General features: G+C 43.8%; 8 non-coding genes across 8 annotated transcripts; 5 read left to right on the top strand and 3 right to left on the bottom strand.

Annotated features, from left to right (window-relative positions):
* Positions 1-4477: 4477 nt before the first annotated feature.
* On the top strand, positions 4478-4551 carry TRNAT-AGU (transfer RNA threonine (anticodon AGU)). Its single transcript has one exon. It is a non-coding gene; the product is annotated as a tRNA-Thr (tRNA).
* An 808-nt stretch (positions 4552-5359) lies between these two features.
* Positions 5360-5433, top strand: TRNAT-UGU (transfer RNA threonine (anticodon UGU)). Its single transcript has one exon. It is a non-coding gene; the product is annotated as a tRNA-Thr (tRNA).
* Positions 5434-5818: 385 nt separating this feature from the next.
* Positions 5819-5890, bottom strand: TRNAP-GGG (transfer RNA proline (anticodon GGG)). The gene has a single exon. It is a non-coding gene; the product is annotated as a tRNA-Pro (tRNA).
* Positions 5891-6926: 1036 nt separating this feature from the next.
* Positions 6927-6998, bottom strand: TRNAH-GUG (transfer RNA histidin (anticodon GUG)). Its single transcript has one exon. It is a non-coding gene; the product is annotated as a tRNA-His (tRNA).
* A 7069-nt stretch (positions 6999-14067) lies between these two features.
* Positions 14068-14141, bottom strand: TRNAT-CGU (transfer RNA threonine (anticodon CGU)). Its single transcript has one exon. It is a non-coding gene; the product is annotated as a tRNA-Thr (tRNA).
* A 119-nt stretch (positions 14142-14260) lies between these two features.
* TRNAH-GUG (transfer RNA histidin (anticodon GUG)) lies at positions 14261-14332 on the top strand. Its single transcript has one exon. It is a non-coding gene; the product is annotated as a tRNA-His (tRNA).
* Positions 14333-15255: 923 nt separating this feature from the next.
* On the top strand, positions 15256-15327 carry TRNAH-GUG (transfer RNA histidin (anticodon GUG)). The gene has a single exon. It is a non-coding gene; the product is annotated as a tRNA-His (tRNA).
* Positions 15328-16609: 1282 nt separating this feature from the next.
* TRNAP-UGG (transfer RNA proline (anticodon UGG)) lies at positions 16610-16681 on the top strand. The gene has a single exon. It is a non-coding gene; the product is annotated as a tRNA-Pro (tRNA).
* Positions 16682-23174: the final 6493 nt, after the last annotated feature.

Raw genomic sequence — 23174 nt, 5'->3', positions numbered from 1 at the left:
TAAACCAGGACTGGACACTACCTTTCTGAATAAATGAACTTTGCATAACAAAGTGATGAAAAGAGGAGCAAGTGCTTCTTTTCTGGAAGACATTGCATGCTTTGGGACTGTTATTAGTCATGCTTATGGTACCTACAGGGAGAATCATTGGAAAGCAAACTTACCACAAGAAAAGTCCCCTCCCCAGCACCTAAAATGGCTCCATGCTAGCATAGCATCAATGTCCATTCTTTATGTTCATGAATAGAATGATAATATTCCCAAGCAGTATGACTCATTATTTGGCTCTGATTCGGTATTATATGGTCATCGTAATTCTTTTTTCTCAGGGAGCTACTTGTAGACGTTTTGCACCATCTTTGATCCTAGGCATTTGGAATTGTTGTTGACATTTCCTCATCAAACAATCCCGGAGCAGGGCAGTCTCAAGCACACACACACACATCACAAAAACCTAAGCCGTGTTGAAAAGAGCTTGATAGGAACCCTTTTGCTGATAAAGCAATGAAACAGAACTCTTCTATCCATACTAATGGCAGGACTATTCACAATTTTTTTCCAGCTCCAAGAGTTCTTTCTGCGCTTGGGATCAATGGGACGTGAAATCAGGTAATGACTAATTTCAGTGAATTAATACAGATGGCAAAAGAAACACTTTAAAGGAGTGCCATGTCTTGCATTTAAAATGAAGGACCCTTTGCCCCTTTTCTTATTTATTACAAGGCATATATGCCATGCAGCAGATCAATAAACCATTAGGTCTGAGCAAACTGAGTCCCTTATGGTCTCGGATAGGATATAGAGACAGACTGATTCAGCTAAATGGAAACCAAATAGTGCTAACAGTAGATTTCTTCTCACCTAGCAGTTGGAAGTGGACACTCTGCTCAGCAGGCCCCAACCAATGAAAGGGCAGAGATAAGATTGATCTAGCTACAAATACTTGACAGCAGCAGTTATGATTTAAGCACATTCATTTTCAATGGAATAACGCCATGCAGAATGCGATAACCACATACACTGAAGATGGACCTTGGTTTGTTTTGCAGCTCTGCTAGAGGCTGCAAGTACTTTGGAAAAGTGATTTCAGCCTCATACATAATTCATCTGCAATAACTCTGCAGTAAGATATAATTTCGAGAGGCAGGAAGCAACAACAATCAATGCTTGTTCAGCACTCCCATCATCACCATCTTAAAGAGGAAGGGTCTCTATCACCACAGTTTTCTTCAGTCCTTGGGGCCTGCTATGAGAAACCCAGCAGGCTGTGACCAGATAATTTCCTGACATTCAGGCCAAGTGCAAACATCTTATTCCAAGAATCTTCACCTTTACTCAATGCACTGCTTGGGATCGGAAGCTGCTCTGTTTGTTCAAGCAGCTACGAAAGTCAAGGTTCTCAAGAACTCAGTTGTGATCCAAAGTAGGATTTGTCTGTTGTTGTTGCTGTTGGGTTTCGCCCCCTCTCCCCTTTGGTCCAGAGTTGAAGCTAATTTTTATCTGTGTGGATGGAAATAATGGAAGATGTGGTTTTTCATGTTGATTTTAATCATTAAGAAGGATGCCTTAACAAAGATATATACCAGGAAGGATGTGTTTCTTTTGGCATTGGACCCAAGGATCATACAAAAAGAATTGCAGAAGAGATCAGAAGAAATAAAGGGCTGCTTGATATCTCTTTTTTATTATTTTATTGATTTTCCAGTACCGTTCCAATACTAGCCTCATTATAACAATACCAATTTTATCCAATTAATACAAATATTAATGCCGATTATTCAAATGTCAAATTATACAATTTAATTAAACTGGCTCCCTTGCATGCTAGAGTAGATAAGTTCATTCTTCTACATTTTTTATGCATTCCAAAGTTTTAATCATTTCCATTCCATTCCATTCAGATATAATAATCCCTTATATAACAGCTATAATCTTTTGATTTCAATTCGTGTTGGTATAATAGGTAATTTATAAAGTTTCAAGTGAGGAACTTTAGCTGTAATCCTTATCCTTTCCTGCGTGTGACAATTTCCCCCCATGATGTTTTTCCGTCCATATATAGTGTTGTATCCTTTATTCCTGCAACTGTTGATGGTTCCCGTCATGTCTTGGGAGAAGCTGTTATTTATCCTTGTTCACATTCCTTTGTGGATAATGGAGGTTAGGGAGGATTTCCCCCTGTATTTTAAAAGCATAGCATTTCTTCCCCCCTTCCCTCTCAGTTCCTTTCTCTCTCACACAAAGTTCCAGTTTTGTTAAATTCCATATTATATACCAATTTCCTCCACCCTCACTTGTGCAGATATTTTAAAATAAAACTTGCATTCTGGGGTTTGGGGTGTGTGTGGGTTGCCGTATCATAAATGTAGAGAAAAACCTTAAGTAAGCAAACAGTGGGCTCTCCTCCCGCCATTGTCTCTTTCACCGAATGAAATCTGCTCTCAATCCAAACCTTTCACATCCTTGTAGATGGGTTGTTTTTGCAGTTTCTTATCTCATCGTCTCTGGCATGTGCCTGTAGTTTACTCCAATTAAAGTCCAATTAACAGGATGACCTGTGCTTCCAGGAACAGGATCGGGGTGGGGGTGGGGACTGTGGCAGTTGGAGTGCTCTGTGCACCCAGTACTTTTGCTTGCCCTTGCATTCCATAGGGAAGCGAGTGCCAGACTGCCAGGCAAACTGCGGATGAGAGACTGATTCCTCTTCCAACCGAAGAGGGATGCAGATAATGAAATTTCCCCATCATCTGATTATCTCTGTCTGCCTCTCTCCCGCGGTCTTGGGAGGGACTCCATTCCTGGTGCACCGGAAGCAGGAAACCCTGGCTACTTGATATCTCTTAGGTCAATACGGTAAGAGCCACTTTTCTTTCTGAGAATGCACTGCTACTTACATCAAGCTGGAAGATTTATAAATTAAGCATTGCCACCCCTTTGGTATTCTAGGCCCAAGTCTGCTCTGATCATGTTTCCACTTGCTTCATTGAGCAGCAGCACTCTGGAGCTTCTCTGAGCTGCAGCCAAACTCCTTGCAGGTCTCACCCTGGTAAATCCAAGCAGTGCATCCTCCGTCCCTGGAGCATTTCAGTGTATATAAACAGAATTAGGAAAGAAAACCACCCTACTGCCTCTTTAAAGTCAAAACATTGTGAAGTCAAAAGATGCCCTATACTTCAAACCCTTCTTTTCAGTAATTCCCAAACTGTGCTCTTGGGCAGAGCTGTGCGCCACAAGAGTGATGTGTTCCCCACTTCCGCGAGTGCTGAGAAGTTTCCGGAACAGCATTTCCCTGGGCTTTGTTTCCTTTGGAAGCAGAAAAGACTGGATAATTATGATGTTGGGTTTTAGACTTTTTGTTTTGTTTTTGCAATATTTGGGTTTACTTACAGGGCCGACTCTAGGTATAGTCCAGGTGGCGTGGGGCGCCAGAGGCGCTGCGCGACAAAGCCGCATGGAAGCCATGCTGCGCGCTGGAAGGGCGGGAGCGCGGGAGCGATCTCTGTGCCTCAGCGCCAGGGCGCCCGACCTGCTCGAGACTGCCCTGTTTACTTACAAATATAAAAGTTGACCACAGCTTAAGGACTCCTGCAAATAGAAAATCCCATGTTGAGTTTATTCATTAAGATGGATGCCTGAACAAATATATATATATCAGGAAGGATGCATACCAAATAAAGATCATACCAAATAAATGCACAAGAGACCTGCCACATCATCCCACTCTGCCTCATGGTTAGCAGCGGTGATGAAATTGTTGGGAAGTAAGTACTCCAACCCACCCCACCCTCCACTACTGCCTACAAGTAGAAAATCCATAACCTCATCAGCTGCCAGGAGAGAGGCATCTGGTTCCTACAGTGGCCAACCAGATACCTTTCTCCAGGGGTCTGATGAAGGTATGGATTTGCTACTTGTAGATAGAAGCAGACAGTGTGGTTGGTGCATTAATTTTCCAAACATGTAGTGCTTGACCTACCAACAATTTAATCGCCGCTGCATAGCAGGAGGAAGAGGGGGAGGATGTGGCAAATCTCTTGTGCTTGAATTTTCCAAACTTGCATGTTGATCTTAGAAAGCATGTATATGGAGATAAGATGGATTCTTCCAGATGTGGGTGGTATATCTTCCCCCTTCCCACACAGATCTGAAACATGACCCTGTCACAATAAACTCTGTTTTGGAATTTGATGGGTCCAAATTCCAAAGCAGATTCACATTCTCCAAGCTAGACTGTGGTCTACTTTGCATCTGCACTGTCACCAAATTCCATGAGATGGTCCAAAACCTGACCATGTTCCTCTTTTAAAACCAAGTACTAGCCTCCAGGGGCAGCTGAAAAACAGGAGATCTGGGAGTGATGACCAGACATAGGATCATGAAGACATGCCCAGCCCAGAGACTTTAAGGAAGTGCATGATGCTTACACACTTCTCATCTCCAGCTACCTGGAAGTGAGTGGGCCAGACATGCGGCATCAGGCACCATGGCTAAGCTGGCTAAAGCGCCTGTCTAGTAAACAGGAGATCCTGGGTTCGACTCCCAGTGGTGCCTCAGGTATTTAGTATTTTGCCCCCTGTCCATATAACAGAGCTCACAGCACCTTTTGCTGCTCACTGAAGGAAGAAGATAAAAACTCTGACAGGCCATGATGGACATTTTATGTTACTCACTTTCTTTGTGAAGGAAAACCAGAAGTTCCACCTATCCCAGCATAAATTTAAAAAATGCAATTGAAAGGCTTAGCTTGGGATTTGAACCTGGGACCTTTCACATCTTAAGCAAGAGTCATACATTCTAGACTAAAAAGGTAGTCAGGAGGTTCCTCTGCATTTCAGGCCAACTCAACAATTCTATGATTTAATGTTCAATGTGATTTTTACCAAGCCTTCTTGGCAAAAGGGAGCAGATGTTACAAATGTGTGCTTTATTGCTTCTGTCTTCAGGTAGCAAATAGAGCAGGTTTGTGGGGTGGGTGTGTATAGGGGGGCATAGTTCAGCAGAGGCAAACTCCACTCTAGTATGCTAGTGATCCAGGGTTCAACACCCAGTGATGCCATGGGTGCTAACTCTTTTGGGCCCAGCAGGTGGGTGCAGCCGGGTGGGGTTTCCTGAGGGCATTTTGCCACTCTCTGAGGTGAGAAAAGAAATTCATAAAAGTTGCGACTTCCTGCCGTGACTCGGGTTTGAACCGAGGTTGCTGCTGCCACAACGCAGAGTACTAACCACTGTACAATCACGGCTGGGATGGCACAACTGCCTTTAAGCAGCTTCTAAAAGCAAGGCAAGATGTCTGAAGGATAAGTCTATTGTGTCTTGGATGGAGCCTATGTGGAGCAGAGAGTAAGAAAGGAGCTAAACAGGCACCATAGCTTAGCTGGCTAAAGCACCTGCCTTGTAAGCAGGAGATCCTGGGTTCAACTCCCAGTGGTGCCTCTGGCTTCCTCTTTTGAAGCAAGGCCAGGGTGTTCCTATAGGATTGTAAGGTATGCCCACCAGCTCTTCCCTGTGACAGTGAAATGCCCTGTGGGCAGTGCTGGATTTACATATAAGATAAACAAGCTATAGCTTAGGGCCCCACTCTCTTGGGGCCTCCCAAAAAAATTAAAGGAAAAAAAACACCTGGATGTACATTTCCAAAATATAAGATAAAAAACAAATAAAATAAAACCTACATACAGCAACAGTGTTTTTTTGTTGCGTAGGCACCTATTTGTTATGTGCAAATGGCATCTCAACCTGGTTTGCAGAAGGCCTTTTCCTACTTCCTGTAGTGGGAAAAGAAAAGTACGAAAAGAAATCCACAAAAGTTGCTTGTTCCTGCCATGACTCGGATTCGAACCGAGGTTACTGCAGTCCCGGTGCAGAGTACTAACCACTGTACGATCATGGCTGGGCTGCCATGACCCTCTTCAAGCAGCTGGGTCTTCTGAAAGCAGCTGAAATGTCAGTCTGTAGGTGGCTTGCTCAAAGCTTGTGGCGAGCAGGGATTGAAGGAGCTGCTGAGCAGGACCCAATAGCTTAGCTGGCTAAAGCAGCTGCCTAGTAAGCAGGAGACCCTGGGTTCGAGTCCCAGTGGTGCCTCTGTTTATTTGTTTTGAGGCAGAATGCAGTGCTTTCCTTTGGTTTCCAGTGGTGTTCAGTGCAGCCACTCTATGGCTGCAGAAGGACCATGGAGATGTCTGGAAAAGAAACATCCCACACTTTTGCAAACACAATGTATAATGGTGAAACCAACCTTTCTGCTGTGGACAAGGCTTCTCCAGGATTTGACCTGGGATTACTCATACCATAAACAAGAACCAGACCCCTAGACCAGGAAACAGAGCAGGGGCAGAAGCAACATGGTGAGAGGGAGAGCCACTTTCCTTGGCTACCACAAGCTCCCTTAATTCAAGTGTGGACACAGCCTCCTGCTCGTTTGCAATGAAGGCAGATGTTCCACTAGGGTTCAGGGGCTGCTTTACACCTGTGGGCCTGGCTTGCCACAGGGAGTGCTCTGACCACAATGCAGAGGAGCAACTACTATAGGGTCATAGCTGTGCCAATGTTGTCTCTCCCCCTGCCCTCATCAGTATCTAAATCTTCTGAGGGGAGGGTGGTGTGTTCTGGCAAGAAGTCACAAGTTCTTGAAATCCTTCCTGGAAATAGGGAGCAAGTATTGCAAATGTGCTGCTTAGCTTCTGTCTTCTTGTAGCAAGTGGACCAGGCTTGCAGTTCTCCCTCCCTCTCCCTCTCCCCCCCCATGTGTTTAAGTGACGAAACCTCCACTCTAGTAGATGATCACTGTAGAAGGTGAACTTGAGTTCACTAGCTTTGGATGCTAAGCCTGTTGGATCCAGAAGTTGCATGCAGCTCATTAGGACTGACAGAAGGCATTTTACCACCCCCTGAGGAGAGAAAAGAACTCTGCAAAAGTTGCAAGTTCCTGCCGTGACTCGGATTCGAACCGAGGTTGCTGCGGCCACAACGCAGAGTACTAACCACTATACGATCACGGCTGGGATGGCACAGCTGCCTTCAAACAGCTTCTAGAAGGCAGGGCAAGATGACAGATCAGCCTATTGCATCTTGCTTGGAGCCTGTGTGGAGTAGGAAACAGAACTGCTAACCAGGCTGCATAGCTTAGTTGGCTAAAGCACCTTCCTTGTGAGCAGGAGACCCTGGGTTCGACTCCCAGTGGTGCCTCTGGCTTCCTCTTTTGAGGCAGGAGCAGAGTGCTCCCATTTTCTTGCAAGGCATGCCCACCAACCCCTCCCATGCTCATGGAAAGAACACTCTGTTCCTGTTTGCCTAATTTGGCCTACATTGTCCCCATGCTATCTAGAGGCATATGATTTTGTGTATCATACCTTTTCTCCTCCAGATATTGACTGTATGTGCAGAAGATGGGGTTATGGTCTGTTGTGCACATGATTTCACTGGCTGCATTATTAGGGGGAGGCCGTCGTCTCCTTCATGCATTTACACCGCAGTGAAGTAGTCTTCTGATGGAATAAAATCCATAGCTACATTTGTTTTTAAGGGGAGGGCAGGAATATAAATGTTTGCTTTGGGATACATGTACTGTACTGTGTTGTATGTTCCTCCTTGTTCCTTGAACCTTCCTAAAAGCAAAATGGTAAGAAAATTGGTTTTTTAAATACACCCCCCCCCCACACACACCAGAGAGAGATTAATGTGGCATTCAATAGGAAGAGGCAGACCAAATGTCTTCGAAGGCAGCCTTTTTCTGGGTTTTGCCTTTCTCATCAATACTTTTCAATCTATTTGGCTGAGAGGCATAGCTATTCAAAGGCCCTCAGTCACCCCAACCTCACCTGAAGGGTGCAATCTTTGAGCTGGCACCCTTGTAAATGAATTCTTTTATTTCGCTTTCCAAAGCGTAATTGTTACTGAGCAGAGCCTCTCTCCTATTGCTGTAATTTGAAATGCCTCTGAAAGGGAAATTTAAGGGCTGTGGAATGTTGCATAAATATGATCACCCAGCAATCAAGCTTTTCAAATACAATGGCTTGCCTTTGATAGTTCCTGTCGCTTTGTTTCACACTTCCATAGAGCTTTAAGGCTGCATCTGCACTTGAGCACAAACCTATGGTTCAGGGACTCAGGTATTATTTCCTCCCTCTATCAGACCACCTCTTTTAAAGCCGTAGGACCTTATCTATACTGATCTTCAGTGTGAATAGTAAGGTTCCTGGACCACCATTATTTTTTTATTATTCGTATAATGTTCTCCAAATCGCTGCCTTCCTGCACTCTGCCCCCCCCATCAGGATTTCCTTTTCAGGTATCCCTGTCATACCTGCCAAGTTGCTGTCAGAGAAATAAGGGACCAGGCGGAAGTAGCAGACCGGAAGTAGCGCTGCCGCCATTTTGGAACTGGGCAGAGCATGCTCAGAAGTGACATTTGATGCTGCTTTGCTCAGTTCCAAATTGGCCACCATGCCAGAATAAACCGAAAAAAAACAAAAAAATCTGTTTTTTCGGCTAGGAACAGCTGGAAAAACGGGGATTTCCCGGGGAATATGGGAGACTTGGCAGCTATGATCCCTGTATGAGAAAATATGGTACTATAGGCAGCTTGCTATCCACATTAAACACCAGAATGGATGAACTTGTAGTCACAAGGAAGCAATGACTGCTGTTTGAATTTGTTTTAATGGATAATTTTTATTTGTAAGTAAGAAAATGCAAGGCATGGTTGGCATTCAACACTAGCGCTACTCAGAGTAGACACAGCTAACTTGATTCATTAATTTCAGTGAGTCTACTCTGAGTAGAACTTTGTTGACTAGAATCCGGTATATTTTTATTTTTTATTTTTAAAAATGTGTTTTTAAAAAACAAGCAAAGCCTTTGTTGCTTTAGTAACTACTTATCTTGTTCAGCATGGTGCTGTAAAGTTGATAGAGCTTCCACCTCCCTTGTACACCCACACTCATTCTGTTCTTTCTCAGTAATGAGAGGATTAGTCTGCCTATGGAAAAAGGCCTCAATTTTTCTTCTTTTCAGCACAAAACAATTAACTTTGCTACTCAACTACAGCTGAGGTCTTTCGCTCTTCCAGAACAATCCTATTTATAATCTTCTGAAATGTAAGTCCTGTTGAGTTCAATGGTACTTACTCCCACTCAACTAAATATAGGATTGCTGCTTTAAAAGATTAATGCAATTTCTATGTCCAACACATGTATACACTGGAGCTTAATTGGAAGTTCATGGACAATGTGTTGCTGTCACTTGAAATAGCTGCCTGCTTTCTCTTCCTCTGCTTGCCCCACATAATATTTGGGCTGCAGTATGGTGGGCCCTAGGAGGCCATTCTGGGGGATGGAGGAGAGATTAGAGATGTAAAAATTCCAGAAATTTTGAAGCTTGGGGGAAAACCTGTTTTCCCCCGGGAAAAAAATGGAAATTTTCAGAAAAATTGAAAAAAATGCTGCATTAGCACTTCTTTTTTCTTTTCCTGATTGAAAGTCATTCTGTTACTTTAGAAACATAAAATATAACTATGGGCAATTTTAATGGGCATACTGTAAAATTATCACAACTAGCATTTTAAAAATATAGTGTATCCAAACAGGAACTGAAATTTAACTTGTCATTCATCACTGTTTGCTATGCAACATGCACACTCCACCTCCCATGTTTTTCCCATGGGACTGTATGTATTTCCTCAGACTGATATGTGTGGTCCGTTAACCACTTTAGCTGCTATTATATGTTTAAATTAGTTTATTTAAATTTTAAAGACTGTTTTACAGCATTTAATGTTTAAAATATTTTCATTTCTTTTTTTCTTTCATAACACTTTTCTGATTGCCACGACAGCATATATACTTTCAGGCCCTTTTTGTTGCTCTATATTTTCTTCCCGTGCTTTGAGGCCTACTGAAGAGGAACAGAACCAATTCATACCACATGCATGCAAAAACAAAACTGAAACCTTTTTCTTTTCTGGTGACAACAGCACCTCCTAAAGGAAGAAATGTATCTTGTTCTTGCATTGGAGAGTTCAGTTTGTAACCTAGGACTTGCTTGTCCTCACAGAAATTAGAATAAGCTGATACCATACATATTTTTTTAGAAATGATTTATAAAATATTTGAACCCCTTATCTTAAAATATTTTATTCATCATGTTAAAATAAAACATTGCATAATCTATTTTTTTATTTTTCCAATTTTTCGGGAAAAAACAAAAAAGGCTTCAGGAAAGAAAACAGAAAAAAACCCGGCTTCCCCTCGAATTTTTCCGGTTTTTTCCCAGGCCTTCACATCTCTATAAGAGATGGTGAAGAGAAAGGAGAGGGAGATGTGACCTGGTAAATGTCTTCCATGAAATTGTGCTCCTCTGATGTCAGAGAGAGCAAAAAGGATAAAAGCTGGAATGGAGGACAACTTACGCTAGCCCTAGGCAGTGTATTGAAAACTTGAGAAGTAACTGTAAGACAGACTAAAATAATCGGCGAGGCATTCAGATTAATTACAGGAGGACTGACTTTCAGGCTGACAGTGCTTTGTGTCTTCCAGTGGAGTTTTGTGTTCTTGTCCTCTGCCTCCGGGGAAAGCTCTGCTACAAACAGTAAGAAGTGGTTTTACCGAGGTGCCACCACACAAGCAGAAAGCGCATCAGAAGTGTGTGGGCGGTAACCTCTAATATTTTGTACTTTTAAAAGGCCATATGCCAGATCAAGCAGGACAGATACCGTAGTAGCAATCATAACCAACAGCACAGCCTGTGTGCTTAGGTTAGAACAGGCACTGAGCAGATGCTGCAGCATCTCTCCTCAGAAATTAAGCCCACCAACCCTCCTCTCTCTCTCTCTCTCTCTCTCTCTCTCTCTCTCCTTCCTTCCATCCATCCTTCCTTGGGATGGAAGTTCAAAAGCTTGCAGTACTGATGGAATGTGATTCAAAGGTTTCACTTTGGAGTCTCTCTCTGAAGTGCTTTTGTTTGAGGGTGTCCACCTTAAGGTCATTTACCATGTGGCCTTGGGGGCAGAAATAATAATATATATTATTATATATATATTATAATAGAAACAAAACAATCAGAATTAGCTGTCCTCTCTTACAACAGCACTGTAACGCTGTGCTTGATGCTGTCTTCATAAATGAAAGATAGGACACTTTCTGATGATCGTGTAACACAATTTTTTAAACATTTGGTTGGAATCTTTTATTGGGGTCCTTCTGACTGCTTCTCCCCCCTCCTTGTAATTTAAACAAATCAAGGTGTTATGCATCTTAGTTCTGTGTATCTCTCAATAACTCACAGGGAGGCAATTTAAGATAGATTGTTTTCTTGAGGGAGTATATCTCCGAGACACCTAATTCAGATAAGATGGCCTAATATTAGAAAGTAATCCAAAAATGCATTTCATAAAGGCGATGGGGAAAGCGTCTTCCATTCCATATTTGCATAGGGAGAAAGTGCCCCAAGTTCCTTTCTTGATTACTGAGATATTGTTTTGTAAACGAAACTCCTGTGAAATGCCATTCTATTCACAAACGAGAAAAAGCCTCTAAAAGCAGTTGAAAGGCAAGGCAAATAATAGTATCCAAGGGAAAAATTAATCTGAATAGTTTAAACGCAAGAGAGGCGCTGGGCTAGCTCTGCAGTCAACGGCAGAAGTGGCTGCCAGGGAGCCAGATGCAAGGGCAGTCGAAAACATTTTTCACCACTTGGCTTTGGGCTCCTATAATTGTCACTGGCAATGGAAAAAAATCCACAGTGTGGTTAAGTATCACCACAGGATATAGAAACCGATGACTTACAAACAGAGAGCGTTTTAAAAATAAGTCAGATTTGCTTAGGCAGAGCTGAGCCAAAGGAGAAAAGTCAGTGCAGGTTTTCTTATGCAGAGAAATAAGGTCTAAGAAGTAGCTGTTGGCCACCCCCCAGACTGTCAGTATTTTGTGGGAGGGATTCAAGAGCATACCAGGAAACTTAGGTTTATGCAATTAAAGTGGATTAAATCTCTCTGTTGTCCTAGAGCATAACAAATCCACTTTTACAAGAGACAGGCATATTGTTGTTAGAAAAGTGATGGGGAAATGCGTTGAAAAGTGTGGGGTGAATGAATGATCAGGGACAGCTCAAGACATTATGCTACCTGAGGTGAAGGACAAGCTGGTTCCCTCTCCTAAGACACATATAGAAGCCAATTGGATTGGCAGTTGAATCTTACTGGTGAAAGGAAAGTTTCTCCCACTGTACTTGAGGGCAGCAGGCTACAGTAGGGGACATAGGGAAGACAACATGGCACTCACAGCTCTGTCACCTCCCCTCCCTTCAGCTTCTGCCACCTGAGGCAGTTGCCTCAGCCTGCCTCATCACAGAGCCAGCTCTGTGAATGATTTAATGCGGAGACATGTAAACACCCTGCAAGCAAATCAGATTGTACAAGTTCCTAGCTTCAGAATAAAGATGAGGCATTTCCCCAACCTGAACTTTGTCCATTTGACTTTTGAAAAAGCAACATGCTGCCCAGTGTTCCAAGTTCCCCCTATTTATAACTTTTTAGGAGAGAAAAGAGCCACACTTTTCATGTGGTTTTTCTCTGAAAAGCCAACACAAAACAAAACTATGTTGCTTCTGTAATGCGGAACACTGAGAGACTCAACAAGCCTAGCTCATTGGCTCAGTTAGCATGAAAATAAATGTACTCCCCTCCTTCCCCACCGCAGATGCAAGAACAAAGTCTCCTCCCACTCTTTTCCCTATGGATGGATTCATTCTCTGTAGGCAGTGGTCGTACCATGGGCCCTGCATTGCTCTTGCTTAACTTTTGAAACAGGTGCTTCGTGGTTACTGTGGCCAACATATCTTATATTAGGACTAGGGATGGGCAGACCTGTCAATTTTGGGTTCTCTCTGTTTCTCATTTTTCTAACCATAAGTTCACATTTCCACATCAGTTTCCATCTTTCTTTTTTTTAAGTGCACAGAAAATTCACCAGCATTTTACTGTGAATTTCTCCCAATGTACACATTTCTGCAAAGCTTTCCTCCCTCACTGAATGATTTATTTTCACCAATATATGCACACTTATGCACACTTTACCCTAGTATATACATATTATTTGCCTGGAGAACCGCATTGCAAAATTCAGAGAAATGCGAATTTCAAAGAATGGCTGTTTCTCTATTTCAGAAAGTGCAAATTTGGCAGTTTACCTTTAAATGCAAACTAAATCAAATTTCTCTCTCTCATCCCTAATTAGGACTCATTTGCTCAGTCTGGAGAAGTAATAGGAACACAGTCCCTTCAATGACTATGTGGGCCTGTCTGCATGCATGTATTGCCTAATTGTATATCAAGCTGCAAGATCAGGCCAGGCTGGATTTTTCTTTAAAGTCAGCAATCCTTCCTTCAGAAGGCAGGAAAAGATAGAAATTTAGTTGTATAGGGAGGGAGCGCTGATAAAAAGTGATGTTCAAAAAAAGTGGGGGGGGGATGAAAATTATTCTAATTGTATTGTTATACTAGCTGATAATGAAAATTTCTTTTCTGCTGAAAACAACATAAAAGCTGAACTTGGCAAAAGTTTAGCTTACACCTAGTTATTTTAGAAGAGGGCAGTCTTGAGATGATTAATTACTCATCACAATTTGGTGCTTAATATATATATATATATAGAGAGAGAGAGAGAGAGAGAGAGAGGAAGGAAGGAAGGAGTATAAGTTGAATGTGAATTTAAACGTTCTGAGGACAATGGCTTGGATCCTAAGAATAAGTTAATTTAAAGAAGATGATGAAAATAAAGTTTAAAGTGGTTTCTTTTTTATAAACAAAAAATAGGGGCACTCTTGGATAGGAAGGGAGTGGGTGGGTGAGTATGGGAGAGAGAGAAGTGGCCCCCTTTCATTCCTTCCCCCTTCCTTCCCAAATGTTTTACCCCCCCCCAAAAAACACTTGAAGCTCCCCCTCAAACATGCAACACCACATACTTTGCTACATTCCTCAAATGAAAATATCCTCCTTGAGCAAAGGCAGGGATTGATGGCTATGCCTCCAAGAAAACAGGAGCAGTCTGCTCCCGCCTCGAAAGAGGAAGCCAGAGGCACCACTGGGAGTCGAACCCAGGATCTCCTGCTTACGAGGCAGGTGCTTTAGCCAGCTAAGCTATGATGCCTGTTCAGCTCCACTTCTGCTCCCTGTTCCACATAGGCTGTGGCCGAGACACAATGAACCTATCCTTTAAGCATCTTGCCTCGTTTTAATAAGCTGCTTGAAGGCAGTCATGCCGGCCCAGTCGTGATCGTACAGTGGTTAGTACTCTGCGTTGTGGCCGCAGCAACCTCGGTTCGAACCCGAGTCACGGCAGGAACTCGCATATTTTGAAAATTTATTTTCCCCTCTCGGGGAGTGGCACAAAGGCTCCCTGTGAGCCACATTGAGCTGCAGCAACACTGTCAGGGCCAAAAAGGTGACTGCTGGATGTTTCAGTGAGAATGAAATCCAGGATCGAATTTCATCTGGTTTAGCTACAGTATATACAACCCAGTAAATATGGCTGATTTGCAAATACAAGATAGGAGCAATATGGTGTTGCCATGCAGGTTTGTGGCAAGTTGCTTTTGATTGTGGGAATCACAACTGATTGAAATGCAGAACAGTCCGCTCTCTGGCTTGTTGATCTAGATGTACGATTCTGGCTCTGGATATGAAAGGTCTTGAGTTCAAAATCAAAGATGCGCTGGCCGTTCATTTAGATCCAGATTTTTCAAGGTGTGGCTACAGGTCTACTGTTCCTTACGTACTCACCCAGAGAAATCTTTTGGCCAGCTAGCCTATGGCAATAGTCACAGCTGCTATTGCCTCTCCATACTGACAGAGATGTTCTCCCCTACCCTGCCCACCAAGACCTGGCCATGTAGTGAGGATATTCGAGAGGATGCATGGATTTTGATTTAAATCCAAATCACAGCAGGCAGGTGGATTTATATTTTTCAGTGTGAACAGGAACAGCATGTTGTTTCCGTGAGTATGGGAGGGGTTGGTGGGAATGCCTTGCAAGAAAATGGGATGACTCTGCTCCTGCGTCAAAACAGGAAGCCAGAGGCACCACTGGGAGTCGAACCCAGGGTCTCCTGCTCACAAGGAAGGTGCTTTAGCCAACTAAGCTATGCAGCCTGGTTAGCAGTTCTGTTTCCTACTCCACACAGGCTCCAAGCAAGATGCAATAGGCTGATCTGTCATCTTGCCCTGCCTTCTAGAAGCTGTTTGAAGGCAGCTGTGCCATCCCAGCCGTGATCGTATAGTGGTTAGTACTCTGCGTTGTGGCCGCAGCAACCTCGGTTCGAATCCGAGTCACGGCAGGAACTCGCAACTTTTGTGGATTACTTTTCCTGCCTTAGGGAATAGACTTTGGCAAGTTAAGGCAAATCTGACCACTGGTTCTCTTGTTTCTACTCTGTAGCACCCATCCACTATCCTTTTGCAGTGTGGCTGTCTTTTCTTGAAGAATTTTGGGTTTGGAATAATCTCCCCTTTTTTCCTACTTCATGATGCAGATCATGTGTTGCTTTTTTCTCTGTTGGATCTCATCTGATTGGAAATATTTCCATTGATTGGTTATATGTTTTTAGATGATTGGGTTCATTTGGCTTAATTGATATTGGCTTGTATGTCGAAACACTGGATTCTATCTAATTGGCAATGGTTTATTCTTGAATTTGGGCTCTTCAGTTGCATTGGTGTTTGGAGTGGGGCAATAGAACACATTAAGGTCATACTATGTAACCTTGAGGAATTCCAAGGTTGTAAGCATACAAGAGTCATCACCTACACAGTAGAGTAGGAAGATGGGGGCGGTGAGGGTGCACCGCCCCGGGCAGCGCGATCCCAGGGGTGCCATCGCGGCTGCCTCCCTGCCCGCGCTAGGCACCCCGCCCCAAAATGTGTGCCCCGCCCCTGCACGCGGCACGCCTCGCCCCGAAAACGCATGGTGTTACCCGCCCCCAGAACACACACCACGTCCCTGGGGGCAGCACGCCTGCTCTCCGCCACAGGCTGGCAGGCGGCAGGTGTTCTGGGTTGTCCGCAGGGATGAGCAGGTACACTAAGGTGAACACAGTGCTCATCTCATCCCCCACATACCCAAGGCTCACCTGGGGGGGGGAGTGTAATGCAGTCCTTGGCTAGGAAACAGGTGTGATGACATACCCAGGGGATGTGAGTGGGCTGCTTCCCCCTTATACGATGAACAAACTCACCTGCCCTTCATCCAATATGTAGGCTCTCAAGTCTTCTTCAGGGGTGTGAGCACAAATGCGTGGGATGATTCTTTTCCACAGAACGCAAGCAGGCATCTCCATGGTACTTCTGCAGCCATAGAGTGGCTACACTGAGCACCACTGGCAACCAAAGGAAAGCACTGCATTCTGCCTCAAAACAAATAAACAGAGGCACCACTGGGATTCAAACCCAGGGTCTCCTGCCTACTAGGCAGGTGCTTTAGCCAGCTAAGCTATTGGGTCCTGCTCAGCAGCTCTTTCAGTCCCTGCTCACCACAAGCTTTGAGCAAGCCACCTACAGATTGACATTTCAGCTATCTGCTTTCAGAAGACCCAGCTGCTTGAAGAGGGTCATGGCAGCCCAGCCATGATCGTACAGTGGTTAGTACTCTGCACCGGGACTGCAGTAACCTCGGTTCGAATCCGAGTCATGGCAGGAACAAGCAACTTTTGTGGATTTCTTTTCATACTTTTCTTTTCCCACTACAGGAAGTAGGAAAAGGCCTTCTGCAAGCCACATTGATATGTACCTCAACAGCCAGGGCCATAAGTAGGGAACAAACCCAGACTCAGACTTCAGTCACCATAGCTGCAGTACTTAATCCTGCAAACCTGCACACCCCCCCCCCCCCCGACTGGTTGTGCATCAGTCACAGCAAAAGGCCAGATACTGCACACAGGCAGTGGCAGACTTTGGGCTTTAAAATTCAGCACGACACTTTGGGATGCCTAAATTTGACACTCCCCCCCTTTCACCTTCCATTGTTCACCATTCTTGAACAATGGCACCCAGTGCAGGTGAACCAGTCACACTCCCCTAAATTCACCTCTGACACAGGACCCATATGATCTTTTCAGAGGCACAGGGAAGAGCTGGTGGGCATACCTTACAATCATATAGGAACACCCTGGCCTTGCTTCAAAAGAGGAAGCCAGAGGCACCACTGGGAGTTGAACTCAAGACCTCCTGTTTACAAGGCAGGTGCTTTAGCCAGCTAAGCTGTTGTGCCTGATCAGCTTCTTTCCTACTCTCTGTTCCACACAGGTTCTGGCCAAGACACAATAGACTTATCTTTCCTTGTTTTTCGAAGCTTCTTGAAGGCAGCTGTGTCATCCCAGCGGTGATTGTAGTAGTTAGTACTCTGCGTTGTGGCCGCAGGAACCTCCGTTCGAATCTGAGTCACGGCAGGAACTCACAGTTTTATGGATTTCTTTTCCCACTCCAGGGAATGGTAAAATATTCTTTGTTAGCCACAATGACCTGCATTCTATTGCTAGGCCCAAAAGGGATGGTTTCTAAGGCACCAGCTGCAATCACACCTAGAATCTTCTGTCTACTAGGCAGGCACCTTGGCCAGCATAGCTATACTGTAATACTGAAGCCTGGCTTATTTGCTAATGGCAAATAGCACTGAAGTGGTGCTGCCAAGTAGGTTTGTGGCAAGTTCCTGTTTGAATGTGGGTGTCGCAACTGTTTGAAATGCAGAACAGAACCATATCTGGTTTGTTGATCTAGAGCAGGCATCCCCAAACTTCGGCCTCCAGATGTTTTGGACTATAGTTCCCATCTTCTCCGACCACTGGTCCTGTTAGCTAGGGATCATGGGAGTTGTAGGCCAAAACATCTGGAGGGCCACAGTTTGGGGATGCCTCATATAGAGTTATGACTCTGGCTCAGGATGCAAATCTCAGAGAAGTTCTGCCCACAATGGGAAGTCTGGTTGTTCATTAAAATCCAATTTTTTTAGATGGGTGCAGCTCTGAAGTTCCTTCAGAAAGTCACCCTGGAGAACCTTTTGGCCAGCAGATCTGTGACAGCAGACCCAGCTGTGATTGCATCTCCAGGCCAGCATGGGTGTCTCTCTCCTCTCCCACCATCTGCTGCCAAGACCTGGGAATGTAGCAGCAAATACTCTGCACTGTGACTGCAGCAACATTGGTTTGAATCCAATCCACCAAACAGGTGGATTTACATTTTTTCATTGCACACAGGAACAGTGTTGTCTTTCTGTGGGCACAGGGAAGGGGTCATGGACATGTCTTGCAAGAAAATGGGAACACTCTGCTCCCACCTCAAAAGAGGAAGCCAGAGGCTCCATTGGGCATCAAACCCAGGATTTCCTGCTCACAAGGCAGGTGCTTTAGCCAACTAAAGCTGTGATGCCTGGCCAGCTCCTCTTCTATCCCTGCTCTACACAGACTTTGGCCAAGAAACAATAGACCTACTTTGCATCTTCAGAAGACCCTGCTCCTTGAAGGCAGTTGTGCCAGCCCAGCCGTGATTGTATAATTCTTAGTACCCTCTGCTGAGGTCACAGCAACTTGGATTTGAGTCATGGCAGGAACTGACATCTTTTTAAAAGTGGCAAAATGTCCTTTGTAAGCCCCATTGAGCTCCACTCCAGGGTCCAACAGTGTTAGCATCGAAAGCACCAGAGGAAAATGGACCCAGGATCACCTGCATACTGGAGTGGAGCTTCAGCCAGCTTAGTTACAGCGCCCCCCCCACTGAAAGCCTGGTCCACTTGCTACCTGAAGACAGGGATAAAGCAGCACATCTGTAACATCTGCTCCTTTTTGCCAGGAAAGCCTGGTGGCAAGCTCTCTTGAACAAGGGCAACATGATGACCCTAAATGCAGAGGAATCTCCTGACTGTCTTGTTGGTCTAGATGTATGATTCTTGCTTAGGATGTGGCAGATCCCAGGTTCAAATCCCAAGCTAAACCTTTACATTGCATTTTAAAAATTTATGCTGGGATGGGTAAAACTTCTGATTTTCTTCCACAAAGAAAGTGAGTAACATCAGGGGTCCATCATGGCCTGTTGGAGTTTTTATCTTCTTCCTTCAGCAAGCAGCAAAAGGTGCCGTGAGCTCTGCTGAGCCACACTCATAAGGACAGGGGGCAAAATACTAAATACCTGAGTCGAACCCAGGATCTCCTGTTTACTAGACAGGCGCTTTAGCCAGATTAGCCATGGTGCCTGATGCTGCATGTCTGGCCCACTCACTCCCAGGTAGCAGGAGATGATCATTGTATAAGCAACATGCACTTCCTTAAAGTCCCTGGGATAGACATATCATGATTCTATGTCTGGTCATCAGTCCTGAAGCTCATGCTTCCCAGCTGTTCCTGGAGGCTAGTATTTGATTTTAAAAGAGAAACAAGGTCAGGCTTTGGAGCATCTCATGGAATTTGGTGGCATTGTAGATCCAAAGTAGACCACATTCTGGCTTAAATTTTAGTTCAGAAGGTGGGCTAATGTGAATCTGCTTTGGAACAGACAAATATACTGTGCATCTTATTAATGCTGCAGGGTCGCTTTTGGTGTTCGCGTGGGGAGAAGAGATACCACCCACATCAGGCTGAACATTTTATCCACACATGTGCATTCTAACATCACCAGGCATCTCTGGAAAATTCAAGCCTGTCTGTCATTAGTATGTGTGGCATTTTGGCCTCATGCTAAGTACCCTTCTGTTTTCAATCTGCTGCTGAACAGAGTCTGTGCCCGTGGTTGCTTGGGTGGATGTAATGGAAAGCATAAATACTTTAGGCCAAGGATGGAGGAAGCCGTGACCTTCCGGACAGTGCTTGACTCTTCAGTCCTATTCCCTTTCAGGGCACTCACAGACTGACTAATTCAGGGTTAACCAACCAAGTGCCCTGCATGTGTGGTTGGACTCCAATTCCCATAACCCAAAGCTAGCAGTGTGGCCAAAGGTAAGGGTTGATGGGAGATGTGGAGGGTCACAAAAAAGATGCAGGGGGTGGGAGAGATCTTTCTCTGCCAAAAATCTTCACTGCTGCTGCTAGTGAGGGAAGACAATCCTGGGCAAGATTTATTTATTTGCTGAATTTATATCCCACCCTTCCTTGCCAAGGAGCCCGGGGTAGCAAACAGTAGTGGGTCTGGCATATTTACTATACCGCTTTCAGTGAATGCTGAATTCACACTTGTTTTACCCTGGCCTTTGACACCTGAGATGTGTGCCTGTTCCTGTGAATTCAATCTGTTTTAATTATAAATTCTAAATGGTTATACCCACATTGGGACTTGCTGGTGAAGGAGAATAATTTTTTAAAAATACTACAACTATTACTACTACAAAAATGGACTGACATGTCTGATTTGGTAGAAGGCCGTGACCTATGCTCCATTTTTACTTACTTATTTCTGCCATGTATTGATTGCAATTCCTTACATATTAAAAAAACACGTGTAGCACAGAATGTTAATGGCATTTCTCTGGTTAGCAAACATCCTATCTAGAGTTCTGATGTCAAGAATGCTTCGCATCATTATCATCTTCATGATATTTCTGGCTGCTAATGGCAGAAAAGTGGGGTAGACTATTGCGGCCCTTCAGCATGCAAACGCAACACAATCTTTCCCTCGTTAATGTTTAAGGCATCGTTTTCCTTTCATCCGTGCTGGAGGAATAAAAAAGAAAAACAAAAACAAAAAGCCAAGGAAATTAAATCATTAAAAACTCCAGTTAGTTGTCACAAGGGACCATAAACACAATTTTTCACTGTTCCCGTGCAGTATGAAATCATGGAGAAGACTCAACTGGGCAACAGGAACATGCTGTTCTTCTCGTTATGTTATTTCGGGGGAAAAAATGCAAACATGTTTGGAGTTTCTCTCTTGATCATCCCTCCTTAATTTATTTGACATTGGCTCATAAATAAGATGGGAAACAGCTGCTCAGGAAGCTAGCAGTGACATTGGTCATAATGGCTGTAATTTTAAACTTGAAGTCAATTGAGCTCATAATGTCATTGGTTCCAGTGAGATCCGCCTACTTCATGTCACCTCTGTCCAGCATGCTTCTTTTGAAAGTAACACCAAAATACATTAAGCATGGTCCAAAGGAAAAACAACCCAAGAAATCCCACAATTCAGCTCAAGCAGTTATCGCTGCATCCATCTCTCACCTTCCTCCTCAAAAGCAGGCGTGGAGAACCTGCAGGGCAGGAAGAGGTGAGGCTGTATGGCTTACCTGCTTTCCCAACACCCAATGTTCCCAATATGAATCCAAAGCAATCTCATATGCAAGATACTTTCATATATTGGACACATTTGGCTTGCTTTAAATTTGAAATGTGAGTCATAAAACACATCCAGTTTGGACAAAACAGGGCAACTCAGTAGTGGTAGGAAGGTTCGTTCTTTAATTTTTCTTCTTTTAAAGTACTAGGGCTAAACTGAAAGTGTGATGAGCAATTACATTCACCTCTCTGAAAATTTGCACTTACATAAAATCCATACTAATCCATGGAGGCACAAATTGTGAATATGGAGGAAGGCCTGTCGACTCCTAATGTGAAACATAAAACTGGTCCTTCCATGTCAGACCCATTTTATATTTATTCCTGTATCCTGTCTCTAGGGGCAACAGAGGCTTTTTTGAGTAGTCTGCACAGAACCACTGGGCTATTATGGATTTAAGCTGTCAATAATCATCCACTTCTGGCTTCCTGTAATAAGACATCTAGGGATGTATACTCTGACAAGTTTGGCTAATAGCCACTGGTGGATTCGGAACCCACAGCTTTAATAGAAACCTGTGTTTCTATATAGATTCTGCTTCTTTCACTACATTTGGCACTCAGGAACAGGTGCAAAATACAGGCACAACAGTTATGAAGATAATGGCGTCTTTTGCATTTAATAGTTCCCAGAGGGGTAGCCGTGTTGGTCAGCTACAGCGAAGGCAAGAGTCTTGCAAGTCCCAATCTGTGCTCTGGTGTGGTTGAGGATACAGAAGAATCTGTACCTCCACCAGGCTGTGCTGGCAGAGGGAATCTGCTGCCATGGAGGCCCTTGGTGCATTTGCTGAAAGTATGGCGAAGCACATGTTACAACCACCAGTATTCTGGCCACATACGGCAGCATAAGGCCCCCAAATGGGGCATGTTATTCATCTCCATACATCTCCAAAAAGCTAACGAAGAACAAATCTAAAAAATTCAGGGGTGCATTAATGCAAATTAAACATATTTCGATTGCACTTTTCTGTTATTAAACCATAACATTCCATGGAAAAGGAGATGCCCAAAGCAAAGCTTCTTGGTTTCACGCAACTCTGTTGTGCAGCAAAGCCAGCTTCCTTTATGTGTGGGTTTACAGTGCATATATAAATCAGCAACATTAACTAATGAGAGATACACACCCAGTTTCGCTGCAGGGATACTACAATTAATCATACCAGCATATGCAGACTACTTAATGTGTCAGCTATAATGCATTACTTCTTTGAGATGTCATGGCATATGTTCTATTTATTCTTCCACTACAGTAACTGTATCATGTTTTTTCCTACCACATTTAAGTGAAATAACTGTCAGTTTAAGATGTCCAGAATAGTGTTGGCTAAACAGAAGAAAATAAATATATGGATGACAAAAGCAAATGAACGATGCACCCAGAATAAACTGAACAACAACTGAGGCATGTTGACAGGAAACAAAATGAGATTTTTTTTCATTCTCTAGAGATCCTAAGAAGAGACTTGCTGGATCAGACCAAAGACCCAGCTAGACCAGCATCCTTTTCTTACTGTGGCCAATGAGATGGCCATGGGAAGCTCCAAAGATGACTCGAGTGCAACAACACTCTCCTTGCTTGTGATTCTCAGCAACTGGTATTCCGTACATATTGCCTCTGACTGTGGACGTAGAAATAGGTGTACTCTCTATGAATTTGCCTAATCCTCTTCTATAGTTATCCAAGTTGATGGTCATCACTGCAGATCACGGGTATGAATTCCATAGTTCAATTATGTGGTGCATGAAGAAACAATTTCTGTTGTCCGTTTTGAATCTCCAAACATTCATTGGGTGGCTCTGTATTCTAGAAATATAAGAGACAATTCCCATCCACTTTCTTCACACCAAACCACTATCATGTTCCCCATTTTTCT

The sequence above is a fragment of the Zootoca vivipara genome, chromosome 5 (assembly GCF_963506605.1).
Source record: "Zootoca vivipara chromosome 5, rZooViv1.1, whole genome shotgun sequence".
NCBI lineage: Eukaryota > Metazoa > Chordata > Lepidosauria > Squamata > Lacertidae > Zootoca > Zootoca vivipara.
This window is presented reverse-complemented; position numbering and strand designations above follow the sequence as displayed.